The sequence below is a fragment of the Oryzias latipes genome, chromosome 5 (assembly GCF_053564925.1).
Source record: "Oryzias latipes strain Hd-rR chromosome 5, Olatipes_Hd-rR_3.1".
In the NCBI taxonomy this organism is placed as follows: Eukaryota; Metazoa; Chordata; class Actinopteri; order Beloniformes; family Adrianichthyidae; genus Oryzias; species Oryzias latipes.
The window spans coordinates 24287206-24300990 of NC_136241.1; positions in this window are offsets into that span (position 1 = coordinate 24287206).

Sequence of the window (13785 nt, forward strand, 5' to 3'; positions counted from 1 at the left end):
CAGATTTAAACCAGTTACCAGCTCAGATGAAGAAAATGAAGACATACAGGGATCTATTTGCCTACAACTGGATGCATCATGGATGGAGCGGAGCAGGGAGGTTGTGGCCCACTGACTATAGCGCCTACATCACTGCTACATTTTTTTCCAAAGGCATCTGTCATGATGTGTATGACGTGACAGACCCAGACGCTGGAACCCGGAAGTAAACTCGAACCAGAAAGTCGTTTTAACAGAATTTATTTCTCTTCCAGGTTGTGGCGTAATAGAATGTTCGTAGAAAGGTTTGTAGCTTCTGGTAATCTTGACGTAGGCGTTGTAGCTGGATGTTGGCGAAGGTGGTCTTGACTGGCTTGAAATTTGGCAGGTGTCGAGGCCAGACCATAGTGAGCGAGACTGGAGCGTGGCGTGACTGGATCGTCGAGGCAGGAACAGGATGGATCGAAGAGCCCAAGGCGAGGAGGAACCAGGTGTATACTCGTGGATAAGAAGCCAAGAGCAAGTGACAAGGCGAGGCAAAGTAACAAGTAAAACTCGGTAAACTTAGCTTAACTTGGCAACCAGACATAAGCACCGGAGAGTGTAACGAACTGGCGATGAATGCTGGGGTTGGATCTCCTTAAGAAGGCTGGAGCGTGATGATGTGAGTATCCGCAGCTGGTTCCAATCAGCAATCAGGAGAGAGGGGAGGGGGAGAGTAGACTGCCAGAGGAACCATGACAGCATCTTTTCATCTGCTCCTGATTCACAATGGCTATGTCTGAATTCCTTCCCTACTCACTACTAAGTGCACTATTTAATACGTTTCTCATTTTGTAGTGCTGTCCCTATCTACAATTTTACAATCAAGTGCCCTAGAAATTTCCCAGAAGTCTCTCCGAAAAACCAGTGTGGATCCATGCTCACTAGAGTGCCGAATATAGACCATAATGCATTGCATTTAAACAATTTTTGCAAAGAAAATGTATTTTAATGTATTTTTTTAATAAAATATAAACGTTTTCATCTTCAGAGCATAATGGATTCATAAATGGTCGTCGCAAAACGCTCATATTAAAGAGATTTTCACTTTGTGAAATCGATGACATCATATTCACTGTTTAGAAAAAAAAAGTAGTGAGCATGGTGTCCGATTTGCTTTAAAAATCCAGTAGTCCCGCACTATATAATTTTTTAGTAGTTAGGGATTAAGGGGGAATTTGGACATGGCCAACGATTTGAATAAACAACTGCTCAGAAATGCAATTGTAATTTTATTTCTCTTTATAGATGTCCTCCATCATCAAAAGAATGCCTCGAGAACATGTTAAAAACACCAAAGTGTGTCTTTAAATATAAAATAGACCAAACTTTAAAAAATCCTTTCTAGAGGAAATTATTAACCAAATTAAATCAACTGAAATAATTTGATGCTCAAAGGGATCACCCAGAAAGGCAAAAAAAAAAGGGAACTGATGGTTTAGTGAGTTGAATCAGCCTTACTGAAGAAGAAAGTAGCAGCCGGGCGACACAGGATGAAATGGAGAGAGCCGCTCCCCTATTAACGTCTAGTTAAAATTTTAAGAGAGCCTGTGACGAAGACGACTTCTATCAAGCCATCTGCGGTGAATTTATCACCCCATTTACCGAGCGCTGCAGGGATGATGACTCTCACATAAAGGCTGCCACTGTTTGTGTGCATACCTGCAGCCATGTTCCACTGGCGGCGTGAGCAGGTGCGTTCCGCTGAGGCACTACTGAGTCTTTCAGGGCTGCTGCAGCCCAGTTTGTTTCAAGGTAACAGGACTGCGGTTCAGGTTTATCAGGAAGTTTGTTTGGCAGCAGCACCGTGGCCGCATACATTTCAGCAGGAAATGAGGTCATTATGAAACCCCCCCCCCCCCCCATCCCATCCCCACAAAGAAACACATCAGAGAGGCGTGAGGCTGCATACTTATACACCGACACCTCTAAACAGATGTCTGCACGTCACACAAATAGTCACTGAGACGCACACATCAAGCTGCCGTCCACACAATCTGTGTCTGTTCATGGACTTCAGATGATTATTTTAATGAAGATCTTTCATCTTTTTTTTTTATTCTGTGCTGTTTACAGTTTGAGACAAACCTGAAAACAGAAACTCATGTTACGTTAGTTAAAAAATTTATAGAAAAGGTTTTTTCGTGCAATTTAAAGGACAGAAATATACACTGCACAAACAGGCCTTATATACATAAGTCTATAATTCTAAACATTTTCTTTATATAAACACATAAATCTGCCAGTAGGATAAGAAAAGTGGTCTCAGTGAGAAGTTCTTCTTTTAAAGGGCCTATACCTTGCAAAGTCATTTTTTGAGCTTGTAAGTGTTTTGTAGTGTTCATTCCTCACTATAAATCACCCAAAGTGGTACTTCAATCCATTTACGCATTTTTGAGTATTCCTCTAAAATCCTAGGCTCTGAGCACTTCTCACATTGTAACGTCACAAAGTGAGGAACAGCCCCTTCCAGGTAGAGTCTGCGCTGCCAGCACCACCTCCAGGCTAACACACACACACACTTTCTCCACTGAGCTAGCAGTGATCAGCAAAACATTTTCCTTTTAAATGCACATCAATCTTTGCAAAAGTTTGAATGTGGTTTGTTTTGGTCAACGCGCTGCAGAGGCTGGATCTAGGTTAACGTCATGAAATGGGCGGCACCCACAAGGAGAGAAAGCAGGTGCCTCAGAGAGACTCGTCTAATTCCAGGTTGGAAAATGAGCTGAGATAATAATTCATATTTAATTACAAAAAATAGAGTGCCAAAGGTAATATCTTCTTTCTCTTTCGGCTTTTCCCATCAGGGGTCGCCACAGCGAATCATCCTTTTCCACCTCACTCTATCATGGACATCTTCTACCCTAACATTAGCCAACTTCATGTCCTCTGTTAAGACATCCATGTATCTCCTCTTTGGCCGTCCTCTTGCCCTCCTGCCAGGCAGCTCCATCTCCAACATCCTTCTACCAATATATCCACTATCCCTCCTCTGAACATGTCCAAACCATCTCAGTCTGGCTTCTCTGACTTTGTCGCTAACACAGGCAACATGAGCCGTCCCTCTGATGTACTCGTTCCTTATCCTGTCTAACCTGGTCACTCCTAAGGAGAACCTCAACATCTTCATCTCCGCTACCTCCATCTCAGCCTCTTGTCTCTGTCTCACTGCTACCGTCTCTAACCCATAGAGCAGAGCTGGTCTCACCACTGTCTTGTACACCTTTCCTTTGAGTCTTGCTGGCACTCTTCTGTCACACAACACTCCTGACACTTTCCTCCAACCGCTCCAACCTGCCTGCACTCGCCTCTTCACCTCTTTTCCACAATCCCCATCACACTGAACTGTTGACCCCAAGTACTTAAACTCCTGCACCTTCTTCACCTCAGTCCCCTGTAACCTAACGCTTCTACCTTGATCCCTCTCGTTCAGACACATGTATTCTGTCTTACTACGACTGACCTTCATACCTCTTCTTTCCAGAGCAAACCTCCACCTCTCTAGCTGTTCCTCCACCTGCTCTCTACTCTCACTGCAAATTACAATGTCATCCGCAAACATCATTGTCCAGGGAGATTCCTGTCTTACCTCGTCTGTCAGCCTGTCCATCAGCATAGCAAACAAAAAAGGACTCAAAGCTGATCCTTGGTGTAGTCCCACCTCCACCTTGAACTCCTCTGTCTGACCTACAGCACATCTCACCACCGTCATACTTCTCTCATACATGTCCTGAACTACTCTGACATACTTTTCTGCCACTCCAGACGACCTCATACAGTACCACAGCTCCTCCCTCGGCACCCTGTCATACGCCTTCTCTAAATCTACGAACACACAATGCAGCTCCTTCTGACCTTCTCTGTACTTTTCCATCAACATTCTCAAAGCAAAAATGGCATCAGTGGTGCTCTTACGGGGCATGAAACCATACTGCTGCTCACAAATCTCCACCTTCTTCCTAAGCCTGGCTTCCACTACTCTTTCCCACAGCTTCATTGTGTGGCTCATCAACTTTATTCCTCTATAGTTGCTGCAGTTCTGCGTGTCACCCTTGTTCTTAAAGATTGGGACCAGAACGCTTCTCCTCCATTCCTCAGGCATCTTCTCACTCTCTAAAATCCTATTGAACAACCTTGTTAGAAATTCCACTGCTGTCTCTCCTAGGCACTTCCATACCTCCACAGGTACGTCATCAGGACCAACGGCCTTTCTGCTCTTCATCCTTTTCAGAGCCTTCCTAACCTCATCCTTTCCAATCTCTGCTACTTCCTGCTCCACAACAACCACATCTTCCTCCCTTCTTTCCCTGTCATTTTCCTCGTTCATCAGCTCCTCAAAATACTCCTTCCATCTTTTCTGTACACTCTCTTGGGTTGTTAGCACCTTTCCATCTCTGTCCTTAATCACCCTTATCTGTTGCACGTCCTTCCCATCTCTGTCTCTCTGTCTGGCTAGCCTGTACAAGTCCTTCTCTCCTTCCTTTGTGTCTAACCTGTCATATAGCTCATCGTAAGCTTTCTGTTTGGCCTTTGCCACCTCTCTCTTCACTTTACGCTGCGCTTCCTTGTACTCCTGTCTACCTTCCTCAGTCCTTTCTACATCCCACTTCCTTTTAGCCAACCTCTTCCTCTGGACGCATTCCTGTACTTCCTCATTCCACCACCAAGTCTCTTTACCGTCTTTCCTCTTTCCAGATGACACACCTAGCACCTTCCTACCTGTTTCCCTGATAATCTCTGCTGTAGTTTCCCAGTCCTCTGGAAGCTCATCCTGACCACCCAGGACCTGCCTCAACTTCTGCCTAAATTCCTCACAAGTTTCTTCATTCTGTAGCTTCCACCACTTGGTCTTCTTTTCTGTTTTCCCTCTCTTCTTCTTCCTGACCTCCAGAGTCATCTTACACACCACCATGCGGTGCTGTCTGGCTACACTCTCTCCTACCACCACTTTGCAGTCATTAACCTCTCTCAAATGACCTCGTCTACATAGGATGTAGTCCACCTGAGTACTCCTACCTCCACTTCTGTATGTCACTCTATGTTCCTCTCTCTTCTGGAAGTAAGTGTTGACTACAGCCATTTCCATCCTCTTCGCAAAGTCCACCACCATCTGTCCCTCCAGATTCCTTTCCTTCACACCAAACCTGCCCATCACCTCCTCATCACCTCTGTTGCCCTCACCAACATGCCCATTAAAGTCTGCTCCAATAACAACTCTCTCTCCTCTGGGGAAACTCTGTATGACCTCATCCAACTCACTCCAGAATCTCTCCTTCACTTCTAACTCACAGCCAACCTGTGGCGCATACCCACTGACTACATTCACCATCACCCCTTCAATTTCTAACTTTAGGCTCATCATCCTGTCTGAGACTCTTTTCACCTCTAGAACACTGTTTACAAACTCCCCCTTCAGAATCACTCCTACCCCGTTTCTCTTCCTATCAACACCATGATAGAACAGTTTGTATCCTCCTCCAATACTACGTGCCTTGCTGCCCTTCCACCTTGTCTCCTGCACACACAGTACATCTACCTTCCTTCTCTCCATCATGTCTGCCAGCTCTCTGCCTTTCCCTGTCATTGTGCCAACGTTAAGAGTCCCTATTCTCAAACCTATGTTCCTGCCTTTTCCCTTCTCTCTCTGGCCACGGACCCTTCTGCCTCCCCTCTTTCTTCCACCAACAGTAGTCAAATTTCCACCGACACCCTGTAGGTTAACAGCATCGGTGGCGGTCGTTGTTAACCCGGGCCTCGACCGATCCGGTATGTCTAAAGTGTTGTGGATGATTCGCATGGTTATTTTGGCAATTTTTTACGCCGGATGCCCTTCCTGACGCAACCCTCTCTATTTATCCGGGCTTGGGACCGGCACAGAAGTTACTGGCTTGCAACCCCTGTGGCTAGATTATATAAATGTTATCATTTAAATGTTATCATTTATATGGATATAGTTTACTACGAAACTTTGTAAAAAAGCATGACATCAGTCCTTTAAAATTAGGATGAAATTTCTGTAGAAAGTTTTTCGTGATAAATTTATTTTTCTTGCAAGACAAAAAATGAGACATTTTTCTAAAAAGAACGGTCTATTTAAATTCTTAAGATTCTGTTTTTGCCGCATACCATTGTCCCCAACACGAAATGATGTCAGACATGATTCAATTTGGTAAAGGTTGGCAAAAGATGCAGTGCTGTCCATAACATAGATAGTGTATTAAAACAAAGCTTAGATAAGCAATAACAGGTACAAAAATGAACTGTTAGAACATAGGTCTTCAATAGGTTTTTCGGGTGAAGAGGTCACCACAGTCACAGATGTGTGTTAGTAGAACAGATGAAATGAGAGAAGGCTACATTAGCCTGAATCTTGATCTTCTTTGAGAGGGAAATGACAGTTATATTAGAAGAGTGACGACCGTGGGCATGAGTGACAAAGGAGCAGCTGTGTGTAGTAGAGCAGAGTCAAATCATGAAGAGCTTTAAAAGTGATGAAAAGGACCCTAAACTACAATGAGGGTGGAAACGCCTGTGAAGTTTCTGAACAGGAGTGATGTGGTCATGAAGACTTTAAAAGAGATTACACTTTTGGATGTGCTCAGGTTTATTTAGGGTCTAGGTAGGTGAACGACTAAATATGCTGTTCCTGTTCCAGTAAAGAATTCAGGATGAGACAAGAATGAAAAAATGTGCCAGTTCTATTTAAAGAAAAAAGCAGTGATGCAGTGAAAAAGGTCTGGTAATGTTTTTAGGATGAAAAAATATAGACCTAGAGTTTTGATTTATGTGATGCTGGCAGATGCTTTACCTACGAAAATGTTAAGACTGTGGCTGACAGAAGATGAAGAGAGAATTGTGGACTGGTTGCCATTTTGGTAAATGGGGTCTAACTTGTTTCATTTTTGATTTTAGTTAATCTGGTGTTTGAACTAAAATCAAACAGGAAGTTAAAGCGTTGACCTCTGACATTATCAGACAAAGTCCAACATTGTTTTTTTTAAAGCTTTATGTGATAAATGTGTATTTCTTGTTATGATTAAAAGGTAGCGTTATATTTTTCCCGTAGTCCAACCTTTTTTCTTCAATGATTTGTGATCTTCACTGGTGTCCATGGATAACATGAAATCTTTCCACCTTTATCCACCTTTGTCATGGTAGGAATAACACGTCAATGTAAGGGTGGGGTCATCTAAGATAGCACAAGGGTTAAACATACTTTACCCTTTTAGTGTCCACTAAAAGCTGTTACTTGCGGCATAGAAAAAATAAACACTTTTGCTTTTCAACAAGTATAGACCAGTTGTTGAGCCTGTTGATATTTTGTGTGCCCCATACAAGGTTTTGCCCATTTTCCCCCCCACAGACAGCCCGTATCCACCCTTCAAGGGTAGCTGTGACCAATGCTTAACATCTGTTTCACTTGGACCTTGGACCAGCTTGTCCAAGGATGCGAACCAGCAACCCCCACCGCCCCAGGTCCAAATCTCCAACTCTAATTGTTTTAAAAACAATTAGTCATTTAAATCCAGAATCAGAGCAGTCATAAAAAGTGGTTTGGTTAAACGGCGATGAGCTTTAACAGCTTATCATTAATCTGCTGCTCACTCGTCTCTCTGTGAAGCTCTGTGGTTGAAACAAGAGATAAACCACGGTGCTGACATGAGAAAACAACGAGCGAGCCCCCACCGCTCCCCACTCTGCAGCTGTACTCCATCCAGCATCAATCACAGGGCATGCTTCACCCACTTGGCTTTTATTGGCGCCTGTATTTCAGACTGCAGAAGTGCTACTGGAAACCTCAACAATGCTCACTGTTGTTGGAGTGGCCTTTTCAGCACAAGGCTTTTTGTTGCTTCTGTTTTGGCTGGAATGTTCCCTTTACTGGAATGAGGGGGGAGAAGGACAAAGAGGGAGCGAGGGGGCTGATATGTAAAGAGGACTTGGAAAGAATCTGATTAACGCAGGAAAAAAAGAAGCAAATGGATACATTTACGTCTTTGTTTAGAGCAAAGGGTACTGGGGTAGATGTGAGTGATTAACTTCCATTTGTTTGGTTAACAGTGAGGCAGCGAGGCAGAAAAGGTGCAGGTGGGGGACGGAGAGTGAAACCACCTCAGGCAGAAAAACCTGCGCTCCCCCAGATGAGGTCAGGGGTTTATGTCCCCGCCATACCTTTAAGCCATAAAGGCCGGTGTGACTCATGAATGATGGAGGTTAAAGAAGGATGGAGAAGGATGGAGGAAGAAGGACTCAGATCGATCAGCAGGGTTGATGCGTCTGCTGAGCCATTAAACGGAGTGTCAGAGACAGGGTTTGTGCCTGCCAAAGTTCCTCGCCGTCAGAATTTGCAGCAGGTCAAAACCCGCAAGTTTTCCCATAAACCATCAGGGGTCTGCAGTTGAACAGGCTGACTGAGTTAAAGAGAGTTTATTACAGAAAATGCAGCAGAAACAGAGAGAGGTTCAGGCATTTGTTCACTAAAATAGTTTTTTTGGATTCACAAATAACCAACAATGACCACTGAAGAAAATTAATTTTTTATGTTACCAGTTTTATATCCTCCTGACCTCTATAGACTATTTTATTTCCCTAGAATACCATGTGTTCAATTTTGCCACCCTAACACATGAGATATCATGGAAAAGGCCAGGATGTCCTCATTTAACCCTTGTGCTATCCTAGGCACTTTAACATTTGGAGTTGGGTCATCTAGACCCACTAGACAGTGCGCTGAACCTTTTTTCTTCAATGATTTGTGATCTTCACTGGTGTCCATGGATTACATGAAATCTTTCCACCTTTATCCACCTTTGTCATGGTAGGGAGAACATGTCAATGTAAGGGTGGGGTCATCTAAGATAACACAAGGGTTAAGCACATCAGGTCTTAGCAGAGAACTTCAAAGGACACAACCCAAAAACAAATGTCCTGTACAGAAAACATTAATGAATGAATGAACGTTGTCATAGAATCTGAAATCCAGTCAAAGGCCAGTGACTTTTTTCTGTACTATCGTGAAAGTCACATCAGACTCTGTCGCCCCTGTCTTTATGGCCTTGCTCATGTTGGAAGAGGAAGGTGCCCGTTGCAAATTATTCCCACAATGTTGAGAGTATGGAATTGTCCAAAATGTTTTGGTATCCTGAAGCATTCAGAGTTCCTTTCACTGGAACTAAGGGGGTCAAGTCCAAGTCCTGAAACACAGCCCCACACCATAATTCCTCCTCCATCAAATTTCACACTTGACAAAATGAAGTCCAACATGTACTGTTGTCCTGGCAACTTTCAAACCTAGACTTGTCCATCAGATTACCAGATGGAAAAGCGTGAATTATCACTGCAGAGACCGCATCTCCACTCTTCTAGCATCCAGAGGCGGCACGCTTTACACTAATGCCTCTGTCGCTTTGCATTGCACTTGATGCGTGGTTTGGATGCAGCTGCTCGGCCATGGAAACCCATTCCAAGAAGCTCTCCGCGTACTGTACTTGGGCTAATCTGAAGGTCACATGAAGTTTGGAGCTCTGTTGCAATTGACTGTGCAGAAAGTCGGCGACTTCTTTGCACCATGTGCTTCAGCATCCACTGATCCCTCTCTGTCAGTTTACGTGGCCTACCACTTCATGGCTGAGTCGCTGTTGTTCCCAAACTCTTCCATTTTGTTATGATCGAGCTGACAGTTGACTGTGAAGTATTTATGGAGTGAGGACATTTCCCTACTGGATTTGTTGTACAGGTGGCATCCTATGACAGTTCCACACTGGAATTCACTGAGCCTCTGAGAGCGGCCCATTCCTTGACAAATGTATGTATAAACAGTCTGCATGTCTGAGTGCTTGATATTTTTCACCTGTGGCCCCACCAGGTGATTAGGAAACCTGATTCTGATCATTTGGATGGTACTTTTGGTAATATAGTGTCATAATATTAACACATTTATTCAAGCGCCTTTCAGGTCACCCAAGGTCGATGTACAAGGTTAAAAATAGGAATAACAGAATAAAACATCAATAAGAAATTAAAAGAGTAAAACATGAATAAACATAAAGATAAACATCAATAAGACATAAAAACATGATAGAAAAACAAAAGACAAATGAAGTTGTGTTAACCGACTGGATTAACTGTATGACTGTTTGAAGAGATGAGTCTTGAGTTTGGATTGAAACAGTGGCAGAGAGTCAGTATTGCGTAGATCGGGAGGAAGACAATTCCATAGTTGGGGGGCGGAGCGACTGAAAGCTCTGCCCCCCATGGTGGCAAGACGGGCAGGTGGGACATGGAGTTGGAGTGTAGTCAGGCAGTAGCGTGAAGGCTCTTGCCTAAGACCCAAACTGGATGAAGCTCATCACACTCCCCGAGAACCAAACCCTGATTTTCCACATGCCCGTGTTGACATTTGTTTGGCTACCGGAACTCTTCAACTGTTTCCACTGGAATTAAAGTAATTCTATCAAGAGGACAGTGGCCAAAATGCAAAGACACTATTCTTCACGTCAGAATCAGCGGATTCATGCCGATCACCTAATTGGTCGTAGGTCAAAGAGCATGTGCTCTATAGGTGTCATTGGTGACATCTCAGGTGTTAAAGAGTTAAACTAGATGTCGATGAAGGTTCAAACTAACTCGAAATTTTTTATCTTTTTAGGATGTTATTCAAAGTTTTGTTTGATCATTTCTTTTCCAACTGAAGTCCCTGTGAGCAGCTTCGGTCCTGCTCCATAACGAGTATAATGATGAGAAGCACACATGACCACAGACGGGCAGGGATGAAGGAGCAGAGAGATGGAGGCGACAGGAGGGAGGTTATCAGGCGTACCCCCAGTTCCATTATCACCTGTCAAAAAGAGCCCGTCCTTCAGAAGGGATGTCCTACCGCTCGTGTGCGGTGACGGCGGAGGCGCGTGCACACTTTTCAAAACAAAAGGGCCGATGATCGGGGGAGCTCTCACAACGTTTTCCTCCAGCAGCGTTCAAAGAATTTTAAATGTGCTGGTAATGTTTGATCCCCTAACGAGAGGGGAATATATCCTAAATGTTTTATAGAACATCTGCAGTGGCCAACAGTTGCATCATATTCAACGTCTGAATAGCAGAGTTGCTCAGAAATTACAGAGGAGGCAGAACATTAAAAACCACCTACTGGCTGTAGGAGCTCGCAACACTTTTTTTCAAGATTAGAAATAAGCAGTGCTGTTACTTTAAACTAGTAATTAGTTATAGTTACTTACTACTTAATCCCAATTTTAAATAGGTAAGTAATTTATTATTTAAGAAAAGTATATATGTAACCCTTGTGCTATCCTAGGCACTTTAACATTGGGAGTTGGGTCATCTAGACCCACTAGACAGTGCTCTGAACCTTTTTTCTTCAATGATTTGTGATCTTCACTGGTGTCCATGGATTACATGAAATCTTTCCACCTTTATCCACCTTTGTCATGTTAGGAATAACACGTCAATGCAAGGGGTGGGGTCATCTAAGATAGCACAAGGGTTTACAGCTTTGTTCACCTTTCGGCATTTCCCTTCAGGGGTGACTACAGCAAATCAGCATTTACTGATTCTCTCAGGTGGTTTGGCAGAGATTTTTTACGCTGGATGTCCTTCCTGACGCAACCCTGTATTTTATCCGTGCTGAGGACTGGCACAGGGAGACCCAGACTTGGTGCCCCTTGTGGCTACATAGTTAGACAATAAGGATGTTAGTGGATGAAGCTCATCGCGCCCACTTGGAAACTGACCTTGGTTTCCCATGCACCAGTTGACGCAGCCAACTCATCCGTCCAGCCGCTTTGAAGTACTTACAAGTAAAAGTAAACATTTGTCTCAATGTAAAAGAAAAAAGGTTTGTCAGAATTGAGATTTTTTATGTCAGTTTTCACAAATCAATTGAAATGAGTAAAATAGTTATTTGTATACAAACTTTAATATTTATTATGTATCAACCCTTTACTGTTTGAGAGATCTTGACTCAGTGAGTGTGATGTCACCCACAGAGAATAGCTTGCTTCCAGTTTCAACCAACTTAAGTCAATTCAAATCGCTATTTTATTTGTCATACGGATGCCACCATGTTGGAGCCAGAAGACGTCAGAAAAGCAGTGATTGGTCCGAGCCGGTCTAAGTTCATATTTCAATGGCAACCACTCTACCCAATCTGGAATGAGCTTGTTGGACGTCCACACCCCTTCCACTTTTTCTGCCTGTTCAGAGACAGTTTCCATTTGCTTTATTTTGTGTAGGTTGCCTGGGAGTTCCAAGATGGCCCCGCCTCTCCCCTGTCTTCCTGCAATGTGCACAGCTGCTAGCATTTTAGTTCATTTGTTTGTTCTATTTAAGTTCCCCTGTTTCTTTACTCTGTGTCGCAGAGTAGTTTTCTGTTGGTTCAGCTCATGTTCTTGGTTTGGCTTGGTGTTTGATGTGGATAAATGTAACCATTCACCTCACTCCTCTTGCCTCTTCATTCCTGCAATTGGGTCATCCAGATCCCCCCGTAACACTGACAAACATACATTTTATGGCTCATCATCAGCCAGTGGCGCGTTTATTACGTTTATAAAATAAATGTATAGTAACACACAATGTTTATAATACAAATACAAATAATGACAACATAACATTATTAGAACATTCTACTACACTGTATGGTCTCATTGGACTGTATTGATGGATTGATCATTTTTTGATGCCATCACCTGTGTTGTCTTCTGTGATGGCACTTGGTCATTTTTATATTAAGGTAAAATACAATGGTATCAATATAATAATATTTATTTCATTTTGAAACAATTTATTCAACAGTATAGGTCGATTTGACGAACAACTTGCCTCAGACAGATCGATCTGGTTGTATCATAGGAATAGAAATCGGTTAAATTGATCAAGTTTTACAGCCCTAGTAAATGGCGTTTTGCGTTGACCAAACAACTCTTAGGAAAAACGTCTGACCTGGTCGTTGGGAGTATAGAGATGAACGTTGAGCTCTAAAAAACTTCACATCTTTTCTGTGATCCTACTTGAGATTTCAGTGCCTGTTCAAAACTTTTAGGTTTTGTCTCATAATCCTGTTTCACCTTGGTAAACTCAAATAAAATATGGAGAACGTCAGTTATTTTTCTGTTCCTTTCTCTGACTCAACTGTCTTATTTCTTGAGCTTCTTCTATTGTTTTTCCTGTTTTACTCCTTTCACAAGTTTCACCTTTTCCTCAAATTTACCCTTGTCTCTTTTCTTCCCTTTGAATTGTCTTTTTCCAAAACTTTCTCCAAAAGCTTGAGGCAAATTTCCGATCCTCTTTGCCTTTGTTTCCAGTGATGTATCACTATTCTTTCAATTTATCGCTGATCTTGCATTTATCTCCATTGTCTGCTCAATTTTTCCACCTTGTAAAGCACACATTTGATTACCTGAGTAGTAGCTAGTGTGATGCTGTAGAGTGCATGGAAACGCATTCCTACCATCATAACCTCTGTAAAAGCTGCATCAGTTGCTGTGCCCCATTAAGTTTTCATTCATTAGATTCTGTTCAAGAGGTTTGTTGGGGTCCATGCGGGACCTGGACCACGGTCCACTCGTTGGTGACCTCTGGGCATAAAGCTGGCCATACTCTTACTCAGATTATTCCACTGCTGTTATGACTTCTTATCCAATTATTGAAGCACATATGTCACACTCAATATAACAGCTATTGCAAGTCTGCTTTTGTTTCTTACACCAAGAAGGCAACCTGTTTTCAGAATTCTGCAGGCCGCAGGCAGATTAG